The sequence below is a fragment of the Aquarana catesbeiana genome, linkage group LG05, assembly GCF_042186555.1.
Source record: "Aquarana catesbeiana isolate 2022-GZ linkage group LG05, ASM4218655v1, whole genome shotgun sequence".
NCBI classification, from domain to species: Eukaryota; Metazoa; Chordata; class Amphibia; order Anura; family Ranidae; genus Aquarana; species Aquarana catesbeiana.
Window position 1 is genome coordinate 88088181 of NC_133328.1, and position 20567 is coordinate 88108747.

Genomic DNA, 20567 nt, shown 5'->3' on the forward strand with positions numbered 1-20567 from the left:
TATTTTTTTTTTTTCTTTTTATGCTTGAACTGGATGGACTTGTGTCTTTTTTCAACCTGACTAACTATGTAACTATGTAACCATGTAATTTCATTTATTGTTCTTCTTAAAGCTATCAATTTATATATGTATGTGTATGTATATGTAGCACTAACCCCAAAGGGGTAGCTGATGTCTGGATCCCCACTGCTGCACAGCAGATTCATAGCATTTCCTTCATTCACTCAAACACAGAAAATCAGTCCATGGCTTGTTTTTTGGTTGTTTTATTAAGGGATGATAACTTGGGAATTATGGGATGCCCAACTTAGAAATGTCCAGAACATTAGAAAAGAAACATAGAACAAAGAAATCCTCTTCTTCCTTCCTTCTGCACAAACTTGGTTCACTGCAGCACTTGGTAATCACTCCGGGGGGAACTAACAGTTACTTTGTTAATTCAGCAATAGCCCATTACAGGCTAGGAACTTCCGGTCCATTTTTGGTAAACTTGTACATGTGGAGTGAACAGCATCTCTCATAACCTTTTGCTTCCCTGTGGCCACTGATCCAAGTTCCACAGCTTGCAGAAATACCAGCCCACCTTGCTTGTGGAGGCCTACTCCTGCAGCCTGCCAAGTACCTGCTGTCTGCCAACTACCGGCCTGCCAAGTGTTTGCTGCCTGTGACCTGCCAGCCACCAAGTGCCTGCTGACTGCCTTTCCGCCTGCTGCCCTGCATCATTATCCAGCATGCATCCAGGTGCACACAGACCTCTCATCTGCAACCTCTATCACCAGAAATGACAGGCACTTGTGCCACTTCAGGCTCTTGTGCATCCTGATACTTTATAAGGGGTACCGAGCCAGAGGTGTCAGAGATCACCACCCTCTCTATGTCAGGCTCCATCACCAGGTATGTGACAGAGGAGCAGATGTGGAAGATTACTGTTACAGATTTGTAGGTAAGTCAGTGGGAGGCATGGTGCCAAGCAACACAGTCTTCATGCCAATTATTGCTTGATCAGTGTCAGGGACCCAATAAAGGAGATTTGGATTCTGCTGCAAGACACTCCCAAGCTGAATCCTTTCAGCATGCATAATTGTGAAACATGACAGGTGATTGTATTGAGTAGATCTTTAGCGCCCTTTTTTTGTTGTTTGTGCAGTTACAAGATTCCCCAGTCTTGAGAGGGCTGCAACGCCTGGAACATCCAGTCCATAGTGATCATCATTACCAGAAGTACTATGTTCAGCTGCTTTAAGATCTCTTAGCACTGTGGTGTCAAGTTTCCACTTTTGCAAGTATTATATAACTGAAAAACAGAAATCAGAAAATAGTTGAGTAGTAATTAGAGTTTGTAAGGTAAGAAATTAAGCTCACAAGGACTAAAGCCTCATACACACGATCGGATTTTCCACAGACAAAACCGCGGACTTTTGTCCAAAGGGCGTTGGCCATGAACTTGTCCTTCATACAAACGGCAAGGTATTGTCAGCCAACAAGCATTAACGTAGTGACATACTACATGTTTTTTCAGCTCTTTAGCACAACCCTTTGGGCTCCTTCTGCTAATTTCGTGTTAGTAGAAGTTTGGTGAGTGTTGATTCTGGCTTTCCATTTCGGGCTTTTCGGCTTTTTGTTGCGGAATCGGAGCAGATAATGTGTTATTTATTATTGGCTTTGGAATTATTGCTTTGACCCTAGTCCAGTCCAGGAACAGGAGGAGGATTTCTTGGACCAAAAATTGGTTGCTTTATTATTCGTGACCAATTATGTCACGAATATGTCACGCAGCCTTTGCTGCGGAAGCTCCAGGAGAATAATCCAGATGATTTTCAGAATTATCTCCAGGTGATGGACCCCTGCTTTCATCAACTCTTGGCATTGTTGACCCCCTATATTAAGAAGTAGGACACATACACAAGACTTTTATTTTATTTTTTGGTTGAATAATGATTTGATTTGGTATATTTTCTATATTTTTAGATGCATAGAATGCACTTTTTGGTTAGGTTCTATTGGCAGATAGCATGTCTAATTTTATTTATTTTTTATTTTTTTAATGCACAATAAAATAAATTGTGGAGAATAATACTTGATTATGTGTTTTACTTCAAATGACAGCTTGGGAGTAGGCAGTTACATTATAAAAAATACAATGTAAAATTAACAAGGGACACCAACATAGTTGTATCTTTGATCTTAAAAACTACGGGATAATGGTGTTTTGGTAACTTGCACCAAAAAAAAAAAAAATAAAAAATAACAAGCATAATAATATTATTCTTGATATCACTAGAAAAAAAAGCCTTTGAAGATGTGTTTGTAATAACTCCTTCAGTATCACCAGCAAAGCAGCTTCATTATTCCCATTAAAGAAGAAGAGAATGTGCGCTGCATTTCGAGATTTAAAAATTTGTCACGAATGTTAATTTTCCATTATGAACGCTAGTTTACAAGACCGACCGCTTCTGGCTTGTCCTTGCTTCCGAGCATGTGTGTTTGTACTTTGAACTTTTGTCTGATGGACTTGTGTACACACGCTAGCAAAAATCCGACAACAGACAACAAATTGTCTTTGGAAAATTTTAAAGCCTGCCATCCAACATTTGTCTGCGGAAAATCCGACAACAATTGTCCGATAGCGCATACAAACAGCCTGTCATCGCACATTTCCCGTCGGAAAATGTGATCGTGTGTACGAGGCTTTACGGGGACCTTTTGGTCAGACACTGACATAATTTGTAATTGTCGCCATCACAAGACCTAGCCTTGAGTAAAATGAATGTCCCTAGACTAAGAGGAACTTATCCAGCCAGACTCCAGCATAGTCAGAAAGAGAAACCGGTGAAGGCAGCACTAACTTTTCGATCTCCTCTTTGCTTCCTGTTCCTATTTGGTATAAGGAGCACTCGCTGAAACCTCTCAATATGGACTGTAGGAGGAGGGGGTGGAGGGCTTAAGTCTTATATTTTTTTTAAGTTATTCTCCCCTTGCCCTGTTGTAGGGTAAAATTAGAAGCTAATTGCAATTAAATTTTGGTGCACATTAAGTCAGTTATTTTGACCCAAATTTAGCTCTCCAAAACCGTCAACTCTTCCTTATAGGTTAGCTTGTTGTATTTGGTGATTTCAAGTACTTCTTAATCTAAAAGTAGGGGTGAGGTTTGGATTCTTTTTTCTGCATTTTATGCTTTAAATGTTGGCTTTGGTATTGCCATCCATGGCAGATCCCGGTTTCCAATTCTTTTTTTCTTTTAGCAATAATGACTCCCCCTTCTATAGACATCAATGCATTTTACAGCAAAGTTTAGAATCCCTCAGTTTTTAACAAGATTCATCAAGCTCCCAGCAAAATGTACCTAGATGGGTTTGTATCACTTTTTAAAAGAATATCTCTTTTATTATTAGGATGTCTTTAACATCTGTGTTTTATGGGTTTCCCTTCTGCATGGTCTTACTCTCTTTTCAATATTTTTCCAAGCATACACAGTAATTACACTTTTCTATCTCAAAATGACCTGGGTAATGCAACACACATATTATGTACCAATCAGCAACAGTCCAGATCTATGTAACAGAGCGACGTGTCAGACTAAATAATCCACTTGAACACTTGCTAAGTTGTGGCATCTTTATAACAGTATAATATATAACTATCATAATTAAACTTGCAACATCACCTTACCATATGCACAATTCAGTGTGCATTTCAAATGTCAAATTCCCCATAGACCACCATCATTGATTAAATCACCAGTGCCATCCTAGTCATTTATTAGCCACGGCAATGTCAAAGCCACTTAGCTGATTCATTTAAGACGTCCAGATATTCTAATATCTATTATGGTAGCAATGAATTGACTGATATGTAATTCTTTTTTCTTTTATTATTATAGCAGATGAGTATGGCCTCATAAAAATATTTCTGCCTTAATCCCAGGATTTATATTGTAAAATGAGGTGACAGTATTAGTGGTAGGGTTATTCGGACACTCAAAGACAAGACAAAAATGTTGCATTAACAGATCATTTTATGTTATGTTTGTGAGAATTTGACTCTAGACTGTTATTAAAATATTTAAATTGTAACTACATCTAAATAGCTTTTTTAGTTTTAGGCATAGTGGTGTAGAGATTAAAACCTCAGTCAGAATAATATTACTGTTGAAAAAAGGAGGGGTGTGGAGGCGCCAATTGTGGTAGCTTGTTTATGCAAAAATGGAAGTTAGTGTAACAATTACACTTACTGGTTCGCAGGGTGGAGGTGTTTCTTTAAGATGGGAAGTGTCCTGGGATGTGCTGTTATCTTGTTTCCGGCTCGGATTTCATTCCTTCAGGCGTCTGGGTGTGGAGTCTGTACACAGGCTGAACCGCTGCATCCAGTGTATGGAAAGCTCCACGCTGACCACTCTGGAGCGCGGAAGCGGAAATGACGTCACAGATGCACGGTAAACGTCCAGGCTGGTGTTGGGGATAATGCAGGGATAGTACAGGCTACGCGCTCCAGGCTCACATGTCCTTCTACTGGCCTTTTTGCTCCCTGGAGGAGATCAGCTTGAATATATAGTGGAGGCAATTAGGTTAGAGTGTATGGGCTGGAGGTCCGTGGCTGTGGAACCACAACAGCCAGCGGACCCACAATCTTCCAAAAAGCACAAAAAAGTTGAAAGTAAAGTATGAAGAATTAAAAATATGATGAATTGGGGGTAAGTTTAATAAATATAAGATAATACTAGTAAGTGGAATTAGAGTTAAAACATTTATTTAGAAGATGAAAAAATTGAAAAAAATGTGGAAAATTAAAAATGGAATAAAAATAAAAATAAAATAAAAATAAAAATGAGAAAAAACAATGAAAAATAAAAATAAAAATAAGTATAAAAATAAAAATAAATGTAAAATTAAAATAAAATAAAAATAAGAAATAAAAATGAAAATGAAACATAAAAATTGAAAATAAAAATAACCCCCACCCTCGCAAGAACCCATTGAAACCATTAACCATAATGTCCTCCCAATAGATACAGACACAGATTCCTCCATCATCTTGGACCCAGATGAACTCCATACAGAATAACCCTTTGCAGATATGGAATTGTACACTCAACACTACCAAACATCCCCTCCGATTCAACATACAAAATTCAAACCCAAGTCCATCTTCAACCCAGTACATAAAAAGGCCCCTATCTACAGACATTCTATCAAGTCATGTATACCGACCTTGTCCAAATGTGTAAATCGGCTCCCAAGAAAAGAGCCAACCTCTCTAAAGCAGAACAGAAGGCCCTGGATGAGTTAACCAACAACCAGAATATCATCATAAAGGCAGCAGACAAGGGAGGCGGCATTGTAATACAGAACAGTTCAGACTACATGGCGGAATCACTCAGACTATTATCCGACACCAAAACTTATTCCAAACTCACTCATGATCCCTTACCAGAGTTCACCCAGAAAGCCACGGAATTGGCCCACAGAGCCTTAGAAGATGGTATTATTTCCAAAGCTGAACTGTCATTTCTCATCAAAGGTTTTCGTAAAACTCCCTATTTTTACCATTTACCAAAAATCCATAAAGACCAGTCCAACTCACCAGGCCGTCCCATAGTAGCTGCTATGGAGAGCATCACCAGCGGTTTTTCTATGTACATAGACCATTTCCTTCAACCCCTTGCACAACACCTCCCATCTTATATTAGAGATAGTACCCACCTATTGGAGATGCTTTCCTTCTACACCTGGGAACCCACCTACCAGTGGGTATCCTTGGACGTTACGTCTCTATACACTTCCATCCCCCACACAGTAGGCCTCAGAGCAGTAGAACATTTTCTCTCTGAGGACCCCCTCATCAATCCCAGACAGGCACAGTACATCCTGGAGGCTACACAATTCTGTCTAGAACACAACTACTTTGAGTTTGACCACACCTTCTATCTACAAACTCAAGGCACTGCCATGGGTGCCAATTTTGCCCCAAGCTACGCCAACCTGACTATGGGCTACTGGGAACTACAATACGTCTCACATAACAACCCTTTTGCTGCCCATATCATATATTATGGGCGCTACATCGATGATATCATTCTGATCTGGGAGGGCACATCAGAGAGTATAGAGTCCTTTGTCAAGCATTGCAACTGCAACTACCTAGGGCTATCCTTCACCCATGTCATAGACCCTGAAAAACTAATCTTTTTGGACTTAGAACTTTATCATAGTGAATCCGAAATACATGCTACAAACTTTGTCAAACCCACCGCTGGGAAATCCTATATTCACTACCAGAGCTGTCACCATCCAACATGGATCAACAACATACCGAAGAGCCAATTCCATAGAATTCGGCGGAATTGCACCAAGGATGAAGATTACCACATACAGGGTAAACTCCTTTCCAACAAATTTCAGGACAAAGGATACCCACCACATCTGGTACAAAAGGCCTTCCTCCAAACAGGCAAAGAAACCTCCACCCAAACCCAAAACTTCAGATAATCCACAACCAACACGTTTCACTACCCAGTTTCATGATTGTCACAAGAAGATGGAGAACATCTTAGCCAAACATTGGTGCATCTTGCTTGGAGACCCCTTTCTAGGTTCTTCCATCACCCAACTACCCAAGGTTTCATATCGTAGAGCAAAAAATATTAAAAGTAAGATAGCACCCAGTAAAATCCGTAAAGTCCCACCCACTCCAGCCTCACACATCCCCCTAATTCCATTAGTGGGAATGTACCAATGCCGGAAAAAATTATGCCTAACATGCAAATTTGTGGACCATGGGCAAAAAAACTTCACTGTTAAAGACAAAACATAAAACACCATAAAATACTTTTATAATTGCTCCAGTGAATACGTGGTGTACTGCCTGACCTGCCCATGTGGTCTCTTTTATGTGGGCAGGACCATACGCCCCCTACGCCAACGTTTTGGCGAACACAGGCGTTTCATAGAAAAGGGCTGGGACAAACACAGTGTCCCTCTTCATTTTTTGAAGGAACACCAAAAATCTACCATGGGCCTCAGAGTCTGGGTCATCGAGGCCATGCCCAGAGGTCTTCCTGCTGCGGAACGTTTCAAACGCCTGTGTCAGCAGGAGGCCTACTGGATATATTCATTGGGTACTCTCTCGCCAGGGGGACTCAATGAAGAATTAGAAACACATTCTTTGTTGTAGTTTACTTTCCTTTCCACCCCCCTCCCTCCCCCTTCCAATCATACATTCATTCTTCACTTTCTTATTTTATATATATATATATATATATATATATATATATATATATATATATATATATATATATATACATATATATGTATATATATATATATATACACCTTGCCCATCACTATACAAACCATGTAGAAGTTTCCTACAACATAAAAATACCCCCATGGTCCTTTGCTGTTGTATCATCCAGTCACCTGAGGGACCGCTGTCCCCTCATGGACCCAGATAGCAACTCCACCGTTCTGTATAACAACTTCACCACCTTTTTCCTGCCATTTTTTTAATCACTTTTTTCAGCAGTTTAAAAGCAGATTATCTTTAAACAATATACCACATATTTAAGAACCATTTAGGCTATCATATCATGCTCTAAACATTATTTCCATGTGCAATTCCCATGTTTCTAGCACGACTAATGATTTGGACAGTCTCTGTTGTCTGTGACCTATAGTGAATTAATTGTGTGAGTATTTTTTCCCGAGTGCTGTAGTGAATTCCATTTTCACGCTAATTTATGCGGTTTGGCTATTTTGCAAGTATTTATTCATGCATTCGTATATTCGCGCTATAGTAAATCAACCCCAAAGTGTTACCAAACCCACAACGGTAATCAGTCTGTATATGCAGTAAAGCATGCTTGTTATACTCGCTGGGGAACCTAAGGGGTTAATCCTCCGCATTGTGTAAAAAGGCTGTTTGATCTTGTCTCCTCTGATCCTTCCTGTCTTCCACTGTCCCCAATCCATCTCCTGATAAGACAGAGCCTTTGGAGTCACTTTCCACATGCTCAGTTTGGTGTGTATTGCTAGAGAGTTTTTTTTGGGGGGGGGAGATGCATGTGATCATCACAGGGCCAATCAGCACTGTTCACACAGAGGGTCAAGGGTCATGCAGTCTCATAGGACAGTCAGAGGAGAATGAAAAACCCTCCTACAAGCTTTAACCAGTGCTTGGCCGGACACTGATAGAAGTCACAAGACTGCTATCTACTGCTGATGGGAAAAGGTAATTAGCAGTTTATATTTACTAAAATAATTGCATTTCCATGTTCTGTGTACTGTGGGAGACCAGATCTAGTGAATGCAGGGTCCTGGGTTTAGTAACACTTTAAACTTCATTCACACACATTGGAACACAAGAGGGAGGTTTCTCACTATAGGACAGCTGCCGAGTTTACTGGATGAAGTTTAGACTTCGATGATTGATATTAAGTTTTATTACTTGTCAAAACGGTTAAATACATGGTTTAAATACATATATGAGAACAGTTTGACCTACCAGAAGTAATTTTGTTCAGCCAGATGTATTACAGATAGTACTAATGTGGAGATGATTACAGGGGGGCTGATTTCAGGAAATATTCTGGAATTTATGCAAATATTCATCCATTAAATAAATAACTGGATTAAACTATATTTTTTATCTACCTGGATTTTAAATTCAAAATGTTTATGTCCACTTGGAGTTTAACTTTACAGTTATAAGATATAATATTTTGCATCTCAGACATTAAAGTTATGAGGCTATGAGTTGACACCAGACTCTAGTGTGGCAGCTGAAATGCCAAAAAAAGAGAAGACAAGATAATCTAGCAAGTCTTAGGGCTCATGTCGGTGGGCGTTGTTTTCCTTAATTTGATGTGTGCATCAAATGTAGGTCAACATTGACTTTAATTGAGCAGTGCTCATGGCAGTTCAAAAGGTGCATTTGACCTGTTTTGAGCTGAGCATTATTTCCCACTCGTGATTTTTTTGCACAATTTACGCGCGTTTCTGTGTGTCGCATATAGAGCTCTATGTGCATTTGGCACACCAAAGAAGCTCTAGGACCAACTTTTGGCCCTCAGCCAGGTGTGTTTTTTAACATGCATTTTGACATGATTTTTACCTTTTTTATTGTGCAACAATTGCAGCAAAATAGCAATGCATTTGGGGTGCCATTTAGAATGAATGGCACCCAAATTTGTGTTTTGCATTTTGCAGTGTTTTTAGCTTGTTTTGGAAATGCAGGCAAAATCGGACTGATTCTGCCCATGGTTTAAAATTAGATAAAAAGGGAACAATCTGCACTAAACCTTAAATATGTGCATATATAAAAAATTAAAAATATGCATCAATGACAAGGGGGGAGGTGCAGCATAAAACAAAACCAGAATATCCAGTTTATAGAAATGTGTAAGAAAAGAAAAATGTGCAACCAAAATTATACTATGAGTAGTGATGTAACAAAATATGATCAATAGTGTAACAATTAAGACTGTGATTTAACACTGGGTGGCAATTGACAAAAAGGGGGCGATGAAACACTCCTGTGTTTTATAGTCCAAAGACTGCTACGATTGTGTTCTGTTCATCAATAATCAAAGCAAACAGCGTCGCTTACCAGATCAGGTGGATCTCAGACTATAGAGATCATATGAGCATACACAGGAAGGATGGGATATAATCTGAGATCCACCTGATCTGGTAAACAGCGCTGTTTGCTTTGATTATTGATGAACAGAACACAATCGTTTTAATGTTCTTCTGATGTCCCATGAAGTTTTGGATATAAACAGCAGTTTATGGACTTAACTATATAGGACGCCTTTTTTCAGAAATTGCCACTAAGTTTTTTAAATACAGTTATGTTGCTACATTGTTGGTAATATTTATGTTTGTTGGATGCTACACTTAAAGCAGTCTTTGGACTATAAAACACAGGAGTGTTTTATTGCCCTCTTTTTGTCAATTGCCATCCAATGTTAAATCACAGTCTTAATTGTTATACTGTTGATCACATTTTGTTACATCACTACTCAGTATAATTTTGGTTGTGCATTTTTCTTTACTTACACATGGTTTCAAATTGCTCAGATTTGAACAGGGCCTTAGACTGTAAAAGTGTTCTTTATCATAAAAATGGACATTTTTTTTCATAAAATGCTGTTTTAACTTTTTTCTTATTCTTTTTAGTATCTTCTAGGGCGTACACACGGTCGGACTTTGTTCGGACATTCCGACAACAAAATCCTAGGATTTTTTCCGACGGATGTTGGCTCAAACTTGTTTTGCCTACACACGGTCGCACAAAGTTGTCGGAATTTCCGATCCCCAACCACGCGGTCACGTACACTACGTACGACGAGACTAGAAAAGGCCGGTTCAGAACCAAGTGCGGCACCCTTTGGGCTCCTTTTGCTAATCTCGTGTTAGTAAAATTTTGGTGAGAGACGATTCACGCTTTTTCAGACTCGTGGCTTTCAGATCGTTTTCTGACGTTCAGTTTGTGCTTGTGGGTTTGTATCTGCTCTTCAGTGCATGCAGTCAGTTCGTATCAGAGTTTTCTGTGTGATCTTGCCTGCTCGTTGCTGTTTTTCAGGTCGCTCTTCACAGGCCTTGCTGTTCTTCAGTGCGTTCTGTTACTTCGTTCTGAGCAGCCGACCGTTTTCTAGCCATGTTTCGTATGCGTACTCCTCGTAGAGTTCGTGCTGTGCGGGGGCTTGGTGTTGGGGTCCTGACCTTGACACAAGTCCAGTCCATGAACAGGGTGGGGAGGAGTTCATGGACCAAGAATTGGTTGCTTCAGCATGACCAGTTCTGTCATATGCCTTTGCTCCGTGAGATCCGTGAGAATAATCCTGATGATTTCAGGAACTTTCTCAGGATGACGGACCCCATATTTCACCGTTTGTTGGCTTCGCTGACCCCCTATATCAGCAGGCAGGATACCTGCATGAGGCAAGCCATCACTCCGGAGCAGAGGTTGGTCGCTACTTTGCGGTATTTGGCCACAGGGAGAAGTCTGCAGGACTTGAAGTTCTCGACAGGCATCTCCCCCCAGGCTCTGGGTATCATCATCCCAGAGACCTTTTCTGCCATCATACAGGTCCTGCAGAAGGAGTATATGAAGGTAAGATTTTTATCCTTTTATATCACATTTTATTGTCTTTAATGTTTGATAATATATTGTATTTCTTTCCTCGTTCCCTAATTACCATGCTTGTAATATGCTGTGAATGTCCCCTTTGTCCTCATGCATGCTGGATTTTTATGTAATTATTATTTTAGGTCCTTCATACATATTTGCCCTTCAATAACCTCCCCAGCATGGTGTCTCCTGGCCCTATATTCACATCATGTAGTCACTTAACAATGTATTTTATCAGCTCCATAGTAGTGCTTTACCCCAAACACCCCCTAAAATGTTTGGTAATGTTATTTTTGATTTAAATTCAGGCAGAGTGCCAGATGCTTTTTTTTGTGGTGTCCCCAAATAATTTTTAGTAACCCTCCCTCCCCCAACTGCTAAGTCAGCTGATCCCAATTCTCTATCTATCCTCAATCATCTATCTGCTGACTTTGCCAAACCCATACACACTATACCCACCTCTTTACTGGTCAGATTTATGGCTGAATTACCCAAAGCATGTAGTGCAAGGGCCTGCCTGTATACTTTACAATGGTACTGTTTAAAGTTTTTGTATCCTATTATTATCTTGATAGGTAATAGCAGAATGTCCAAATGTCCTCAAATGTGTACAATGTGTATTTATATCTTTGTATTATGACACTTCTTACCTGTCCAGTGGGCTGCCAATAGTGTAACTAAGGAGGGGCTGTTCCAAGTAATACCCATTATTTAGGCATTCATCTCTCAATGAAGTGAAGAGGGTTACCTGTCCAAGATTTCCACACACCCCATAATGTTAGAAATGGCCCATGAGAGGGGGGGGGGAATATGATAGGTGTACCTTATACTTTGGCCTTGTTAAATTCCCCTTAATAAATGCTATCTGGAGGTTGCCCCATAATGTTTGTGTCTAATCTGCTTGCCATGTTTCAGAGTAAAAATAGTAATGTTTATTGTTTTTTCCTCAACAGTTTCCTTCCATGCCACAGGAATGGCAGACTGTGGCCTCCCACTTTGCCCAGCGGTGGGACTTTCCTAACTGCGGAGGGGCAATTGATGGGAAACACGTCCACATCGTCCCACCACCCAACTCGGGGTCGTACTATTATAATTACAAGGGGTTTAATAGTATAGTGATGTTGGCGGTGGTGTCGGCTAATTACGACTTCTTGTATGTGGACGTGGGGAAGAATGGCCGGATGTCCGATGGTGGAGTCATCGCCCAGACGGAGTTCTACAGGCGTCTCCAGAATGGCAGCTTGGACTTGCCAGCTCCAGAGGACAATGTTGAAGGACTCCCATTTGTGTTCGTTGCTGATGAAGCATTTGCGCTGGGGGACCACCTGATGCGGCCATTCCCGATGAGGACCCTCACCCCGGAACAGAGGGTTTTTAATTACCGGCTGGCCAGAGCCCGAAGAGTGGTGGAGAACACATTTGGAATCCTGGCCAGCCGGTTCCGCCTATTTCTGACACCTATCCATATGGCGGAGTATAAACTGAACCATATAATACTTGCGTGCTGTGTTCTCCATAACTTTTTACGGAAACATTCGGCCAACTATGCTGGCTCAGTTGGGCCTGAGGCCGGAATCCTACATCAAACCACACTGACGGCGCTTGAAAGTGGCCGTCCTGGCTTGCCCTCCCTGAGTGCCCGTGATGTCCGGTTACGCTACCTGGAGTTCTTTGCGGGTAGGGGGCTATCAATATGTCAGACAATATGTGAAGCCTTTTTAAAATAAAAAAAAAAAAGAAAATCTTTGTGGACATTTACTGCTTGTGTTTGTTTTAGCTGACCCTGACAGAAATGTTTTGAGTGCAGAAAATGTCGTGATTGGGTAACCTTATACAAAGCACTGTTGGCTGTTATTTCCTAAATGCAAAAACACATTTCACTACAAGTGCACTTGCAACTGTACTGAAACTGCACTTGTAGTGCAAAGAGGATTTGCCCTTAGGAAATAACCCCCACTTTTGCATAAAACAGCTATTACATCACCCCAAAAGTGTTGTAGTGTTGAGACAATAATCCACACATTCTTGAGTAAGCCACGTTTTTATACCTGCACAATCACATGTGCATTTACCAAAGGTTTTTAAAACAAACCAACATGTTTGTTGTATAACAATTTTTGCAGTAGCATTAGCAAAATTCGAAATGTCCATTTCAGATAAAACAGGCCTGTGTAAAACCAACAAGAAAGCCAAAAAACTTGAACTTACAAAGTTCACATTAGGTAAAACCTGAAGGCTATATCAGACATCAGTATTTAGGAACTGGGTTTGATATAGCGTTCAGATGGGGGGAAATCACCCCTGGAAAAGCCAAATTTGGAAGATGCACACAAATTTCCCAATGTCAACATGTGCTATCTGCCATCAGGGGGGATCAAGGGACGTGTTTTGGGGGAGCAAGCCCTTCCTCAACGCGACTTTATAATTGAGGAAGGGGTTGCACCCCCAAAACGCGTCCATTGATCTCCCGTGATGGCAGATAGCACCTGTTGGCACACTGTGTGCATCCTCCAAATTTGGCTTTTCAAAACATTGCAAAAAAATGTAAAAGATTGAACCACAATACAAAAAGTGATTTTGTGGGGTTTTAAATTTGCCCCAAAACATCAAAGATGTTATTATTTTTTTTAATAACATCATGGATTTTTTGCTGGATGTTTTGCAGTTCGGCATTACACCCCATGATCTCCCCGATCAGGATCTGGGCACTTTCTGAAGTAAAGCGTTCTCTATCCCTGACATCACGATCACCTAAAAAGAGATAAAGAAAAAAAAAAAAAAGGTCTCAAAAATCTGCCACCATCCATCTCTTTTACCTGAGCCTGTGGTCGCAGACACTCACCTGTTGTGGTGCCAATCTCCACCACATCTTCTTCTTCCTCCTGCTCAGCTTGGGTTTGGGGTATTTCACCTACTTCCAGAGGTGGGGGGTCTCTGGTCTCCTCGGATGAGGGGTGTCCTCCGAGTCTTTTCTCCCCTATGTAAAACAAAAATGGTATAATTAGCACACAGATATTTGATGGCAGAACTAGAAATAGGAAACATTGCTTGGAAGTGGGGTACAATTGTCTATTTTAGCCGAGTTCCAAGATGTATTTTTTTTATTGCCCTTTGTCAAGCTGCAATACTTTACCAGTTTAGTACAAGCTTCACAGATGTAGCCCCCCCTATAGTATACACTGGAGCACCTGTGTGGCCCCCTAATAAAAATGGTGTTCTTGTGTCCCACACTAGTGCTCCAGTGTCCAGATGTGAAAACAGCTGCTCAGTGTCCTCTCCTTACACACAATCTAGTTTGCATTTCATTCTAGTAACAAACCCATCTACACAAACAAATATTTGGCATCCAAGTAGGCCCAAAAAAAATGTGGGAAAATGCATATGGCCTAAACAATGGTATTCTAGAGGCCGAAAGAAAAATGTTTGATACGAACGAATAATGGGCACATGAACATTAAAGTTGCCCTTTTAAACGTTACAATTAATAAAAGCATATGGAGCAGCACGAACGTAATAAAGACAGAAAGAATAGGAACACAGCACAACTACTTACTTTTTTGCAGCACTCTCCGGATCTTTCGGTACTGCTCTGGCTCTCTCAACTTCAGGTCCGACCACCGCTTCCTGAGCTGATCTTTCGATCTTCGTACCCCGAAATTCTTGTGAAGGCTTTTGACCACTTTCGCCATGATCTTGGCCTTTCTGATGTTGGGGTTGGGGTAAGGCCCATACTTTCCGTCATAGTCGGACTTTTTCATGTTGTCGACCATCTCCAACATCTCCCCAAAGGACATATTTGTGGCCTTAAAACGTCTCCTTCTGGATCGGGACGTGTCCGGATCCGGGCTTTCCTCCTCCTCCTCCTCGTTGCTAGAATTAGCATGCACCTGCTGTAACTCCGCCATGTGCTCTTCACCCACTGCGCCAAATGAAAAGGGGCGGGGAATAGACTAGAAAGAATGTCAGGGGCAGGTTACACGCATGCGCAGTGTGTATAAAGCGTAACACGCGTGCGTATTACGTACGATCTGTGAGCGGAGGAAGGAGCATTGGACGCGCCGATCATAAGAACGAAGGTAAGAGACAAACTTGTGCCTATACTGCTTCTAGATTGAGCCCTATATTGTAACAAGATTAGGAGAGTTTTTTCTGACATTAGGCTTTGTCTTGTGTTGTGTCTTGCAGTGAACATGTATATGCTACTCAAAGATAATGACTTCATGTCAGTATTCCTAGAGATGCTAAGGGAGCTGCCCTGTCTGTGGGAGATTAAACACCCCCATTTCAAGAACCAAGCAAAGAGGAAGGCAGCACTGGTGCAATTGTGTGAAATTGTGAAGCAGGTGATCACCACGGCAGACATCACCTATTTAAAGATATTAATTGGTTGCCTGAGGAGCACATATCTGAGGGAGCGCAAGAAGGTCCTGGATTCACAGAGATCCGGAGCAGCAGATGACATCTATGTCCCCAGGATGTTGTACTACGACAGGCTGCATTTTCTGGCAGGCCAGACTGAACCCAGGCCATCCCTCTCCAGTCTTCCTTCCACGCTTCCTTCCCCCCCGGCTGAGGCTTCTGATGCCCAACCTGGGCCTTCCAGGCCACATGTGGAGGAGCCCAGATTGAGCCAGGTATAGCATTCCTCTAAATATTTCTGCTTGTTCAATCAATGATGTTAACTAGATGTTAGTTGGGAGTACTAATTTAGGATTGGGATTGATGAAGCAAAACATTACAACCATGTCCCTTTTTCATACACAGGGAAGTCTCAGCCAGGAGGTGGCCGGGCCAAGCCGGCTGGCTGATCTGCAGGTCCCTCCACCCCCCCTGAAAAGAGAAAGTAGCAGTAGGAGGAGTGCCCTAGAGGAGGCTGCTATAGGATTCTTTTGGAGGGCTACAGAGGTCCTGGGAGCACCCCACACCATGGAGGAGAACAATGCTGCCTTCATTGCATATAAAATGCAGAGGATGGAGGAGGGCCAACAAGTCATGTGTGAGGCCCTCATATTGGAGGCTCTTGAGAAAGGTATGAGGGGCCAAATGACAACTCAGACACACCTTTGGGTTGGTCCTCCTCCTCCTCCTGCAGGTCCTCCTCCTCCTCCTCCCTCTCCTCCAGGTCCCCCCAGTCCTCCTCCAGGTCCTCCCAGTCCTCCTCCAGGTCCTACTCCTCCTCCTGCCACATCTCCAACTGCACAGCCACAGCCCGGAAGGAAGCGTGGAAGGAAGACCAGACAGTGATTGCCCTGGGTTCAGTCTGGTCGGCCAAAAGATGCAGCCTCTTGTGGTACCACAGCCTGGGGACACAGATGTCATCTGCTGCTATCCGGATCTCTGCAAATTCTGGACCAGACTGCCCTCCCTTACATATGGACTCCTCAGGCCACCAATTTTGATGTTGAAGAATTGATGTCTGCCGTGGGGGTCCCAGGCTTCGCTAATTTCTCATGTTGATCCAGTGTTGCCTCCCTCTTTGTTTGGTTCTGATCCCTTAATAAAGGAATTTTTGTTTTGAATTATACTCTCCTATGTGTTTTACTTCAAAAAGGACAGTTGGTTTGTGAGGATTCAGGTACATTTCAAATATACAATGTGAAATGAACAAGGGACACTAACACCAAACAATCTCCTTGAGATTAAATAATAAAAGATATCAATGGTGTTGGGGTAACTTGACACACAAAACACACCCAAAAATATTCTGGAGTAAAAATAAAAATAACATTGAACAAAGATCAGCCTTGGAAAAAATCCAAACATTAAAGAAAAAAAAAGGCTGAAAATCCAAAAAAAAAAAAAAAAAAATAATATAAAACTGTCAGATGTGACAACTAATAACAATATATTTAGGGAATCCCACTAAAAAAACACAAATAGGGGGGCGTGGTCTCGGCATGGAGGAGTGAAGACGCACCTTCCCTGAGCTCCCGGTCCGCGGCTCCCTGACAGCTCACCCGCGCAGAATTGTCCCACATTACAGCTTCTCGGCTCTGCCCCTGTGTCTGAGGAAGTGAGCCCACTGTTCCATGCTCTCCGGGATCCGAATGGAGAGGTTCCTGGTGCCGATACAGCCGCCGGCTTCAACCCCGGACTCAGCCAAAATGGCGCCGGCGCCTGCCACGAGGACGGAGCTCGGCTCATCAGCGGGAGGAGGTGAGAGACACGCTCGCAACATAGACATGCCTCCATTCTCTCCATCAAGTGATCTCTCCCCCTGCTTTCCCCGGTCACTGTCTCCCACACCGTTTAGCAGCCCAGGAGGGGAACACAGCGGCTCTGTGCAGTGGTCCTCACGGAACAATCAGTCCTCTCAGCACTCATTACCAAGCACACCGCTGCCCCCTGTGCAACAGCCACATATGACAGTGTGTACCGATCCTCTGGCATTACCCACACAGGAACCTTCTCCTTTGCATTATAATGACCAGGCACTGTGGGCACTACTACAAAAGCTGCCCACCAGAGACGACTTAGACTCTGTAGTGACCAGAATAGAAACAGCACTTCGTGGAGAAATTGTGGGGATCAAGCAAGAAATAACAGAGGTGACCACCCGAGTCTCCTCACTAGAAACCGACATTTCAGCCCTCCGCCAAGATGTCTCTGGACTCCAAATTACACATGAAGAAACGGTTGACCAGATTGCGCAACTACACCTCTTGATGGATGACCTGGAAAATCGTAACCGCAGGCGCAATATAAGAATTCGCGGCCTACCTGAAGCCACCCGACAAATTGACTTAAAGTCGACTGTTGTTGCCATATTCAACAACTGCCTGGAGCGCCCCCCAGAGACACCTGTTGAAATTGACAGGGTTCATAGAACTCTGGGCCCCAGAAGCCCTGAAGAAGACAGACCCAGAGATGTCCTGTGTTGCCTGCATAATTACCCAGTCAAAGAGGACATTCTACAAAAGGCCTGGCACAGGGGACACATCGACTTTGATGGCGCTCAGATCACCCTCCTGCCTGATGTATCACGGAGGACTCTACAGATGCGCCGCTGCATGAAGCCCTTACTTGAGAGATTCAGCGATCAGGGGATCACCTACAAATGGGGACACCCTTTCCATCTGATTGCACGTAAAGGAGGCCGCACATATACCCTTCGACATCCCGCGGATGTTCCGGCTTTCCTCACTTCCCTTGGACTGCCTCAGATACCGCTACCCAACTGGCTGGCGTTTGTGCTCCCTTCCGGTAACAGCAATCCCACAACAAACCCCTCGGCTGGCCCCCAAAGGTCCCGACGCAACCGCCGAACCCAACGTAGAAGAGCACAGGCTCCCCAGGATAACGAACCTTAAGTCTCTTAGACTAGAAATGTCCTAAGCAATCCTTAAATAAAAAGTTTAAAGAAAAGGAGAAAAAAAAAAAAAAAAGGAAGACATTCTGCAACGAGCCTGGATCAGAGGACATGTAGATTTTGACGGAACACAAATCGCTCTTCTCCCTGATGTCTCCAGGAGGACCTTGCAGATGCGCCGTTGCATGAAGCCACTGCTAGAGAGGCTCCGTGAACGGGAAATCACTTACAAGTGGGGCCACCCTTTCCACCTCATTGCACGCAAGGGAGGTCGCTCATATACCCTTCGACATCCCGCAGATGTCCCTGATTTCCTCAACTCCCTAGAACTGCCCGCGGTGTCCCTACCCAACTGGCTGGCATTGGTTCTCCCTCGCGATGGCACTAACTCCACAGCAAACCCAACAGGAAGACCCCAAAGATCCCGAAGTAATCGCCGGTCTCAGCGCAGAAGACCCCAGGCCCCTCAGGACAATGAGCCATAAATTTCCAAGGTTAGAATTGCTATCGGATTGAAGATCTACCCCAGTTTGCGGAGTTTCCTTCCGTAAGTACATTTTTCAATAATTTGTTACGTTCCTGTTACCCCGCCTGTTACAGGACAATGGGCATAATGACTTTACCGGAGAATGACCCCTGGTCCCTCTAGACTGTTTGTCATGGCCACATGATCTTGTATGCTTTTCGAAAGGACCCCCAGGGGCCTTTAGCTCAGAACTGACCTATCCACTGAACGGAACATACTGCAGGACTTACATGAAGAAGTTCTATCATTGTTGGCACCGAGAGGAGATGGTCCCGACTGAATCTGCAGCCTTGGATGATGGGTCAGACATGACTTGGGTGCTCATCTCGGTGCTCCCTGCCCACTTGTTCCCCACTTGCAACATGAGTGGGCCCTGCAGGGGGGTAGATAGGAGACCACCCGGGTCACTATGACTCATTTATATGGCACACATAGACGACGCGGGGGTGTGGAGGGGGTCTTTGGAGAGCTGCTTAGAGTTCTCGCCTGTACAACAGGCTTAGCCTGACCCGAACTGCCATATGCGCTCACCTGGGCATCGGTTCCCCGAACGCCCCCTCCTTTCACCAGTCTGAACCCTCAAAACATTGTTTTATGCATGTTTGTAACCGTTCGATAGTTTTTAGTAATGTTTGCCCGGGCGATGGGGGATGCGCGGTCACAATTGGTCTCAGGTTCTTGCTGGAGAGGCTTACCCTTCTTCAACCCCTACCCCGCTCCTTTTCCCCTTCCCCATCTTTTTCCCCTTCCTCACTCTCTTCCCCTTTCCCATCCTCTTCCCCTTCCCCATCCTGCAATAAATAATTTTTTTTTTTTTTTTTTTTTTTTTTTTTTTTTATCTTCCTCTCTCTGAGACGACCGCGCTCGCCCCCTCGGACTGGGCTCCACTGTGGGTGATGGGGGCTTTTGTTTCAGGGGTGGCACTACCTCGTGGATACGCCCAGAGGGTGTTCCAGCCACAGCCTGCTCCTGCGGGGTCCATACCCTATGGGAGTGGGCGGTTTCTCCTGCTAACTAAATTTTGAGTTAATTTCATAGTGTTTATGGCTGTATCATTATTTGTTACTACTCTTTGTATTCCTTTTTTTTTTTTTTTTTTATTTTTTATTTTTTTTTTTTAATTACATGGTTATCAATTACAAATGAAGCTCAACTCTGTTATGCGGCTCCATTGGGGACCGCCTTTAATGGGGGCTGTTGGGGGAGCCCGCGGCTCGGGGGCTCGTTCCCTGAAGTGCCTTACCTCATCCCCCACTAGGCCTTAACTGCTCACCTAGGCAGTAGTCCTCCGTACGGAGATCTAGATTTCTCCCTCCTTTTCTATACTTCTCTTATTCTTCTCATCTTTCTCCTCCCCAGCTCTTTTCCCTAACCCTCCTTGACCTACCTTCCTTTAGATTCCAACACTCAGACAAACTCCCCCTCCCCCCCCCCCTCCCTTTTTAACCGTTCCCCTCAGTTTTGTGTTCTGGTAGGGTTCGACGGTCCGTTTCCGCTTTGCTAAAAATGACTCTGAAATTTGTGTCATGGAACGTGAAGGGCTTAAATATCCCAGAAAAACGCTCCAGTTGCTTGGCTGAGCTCTGGAGGCTAAGACCCCAA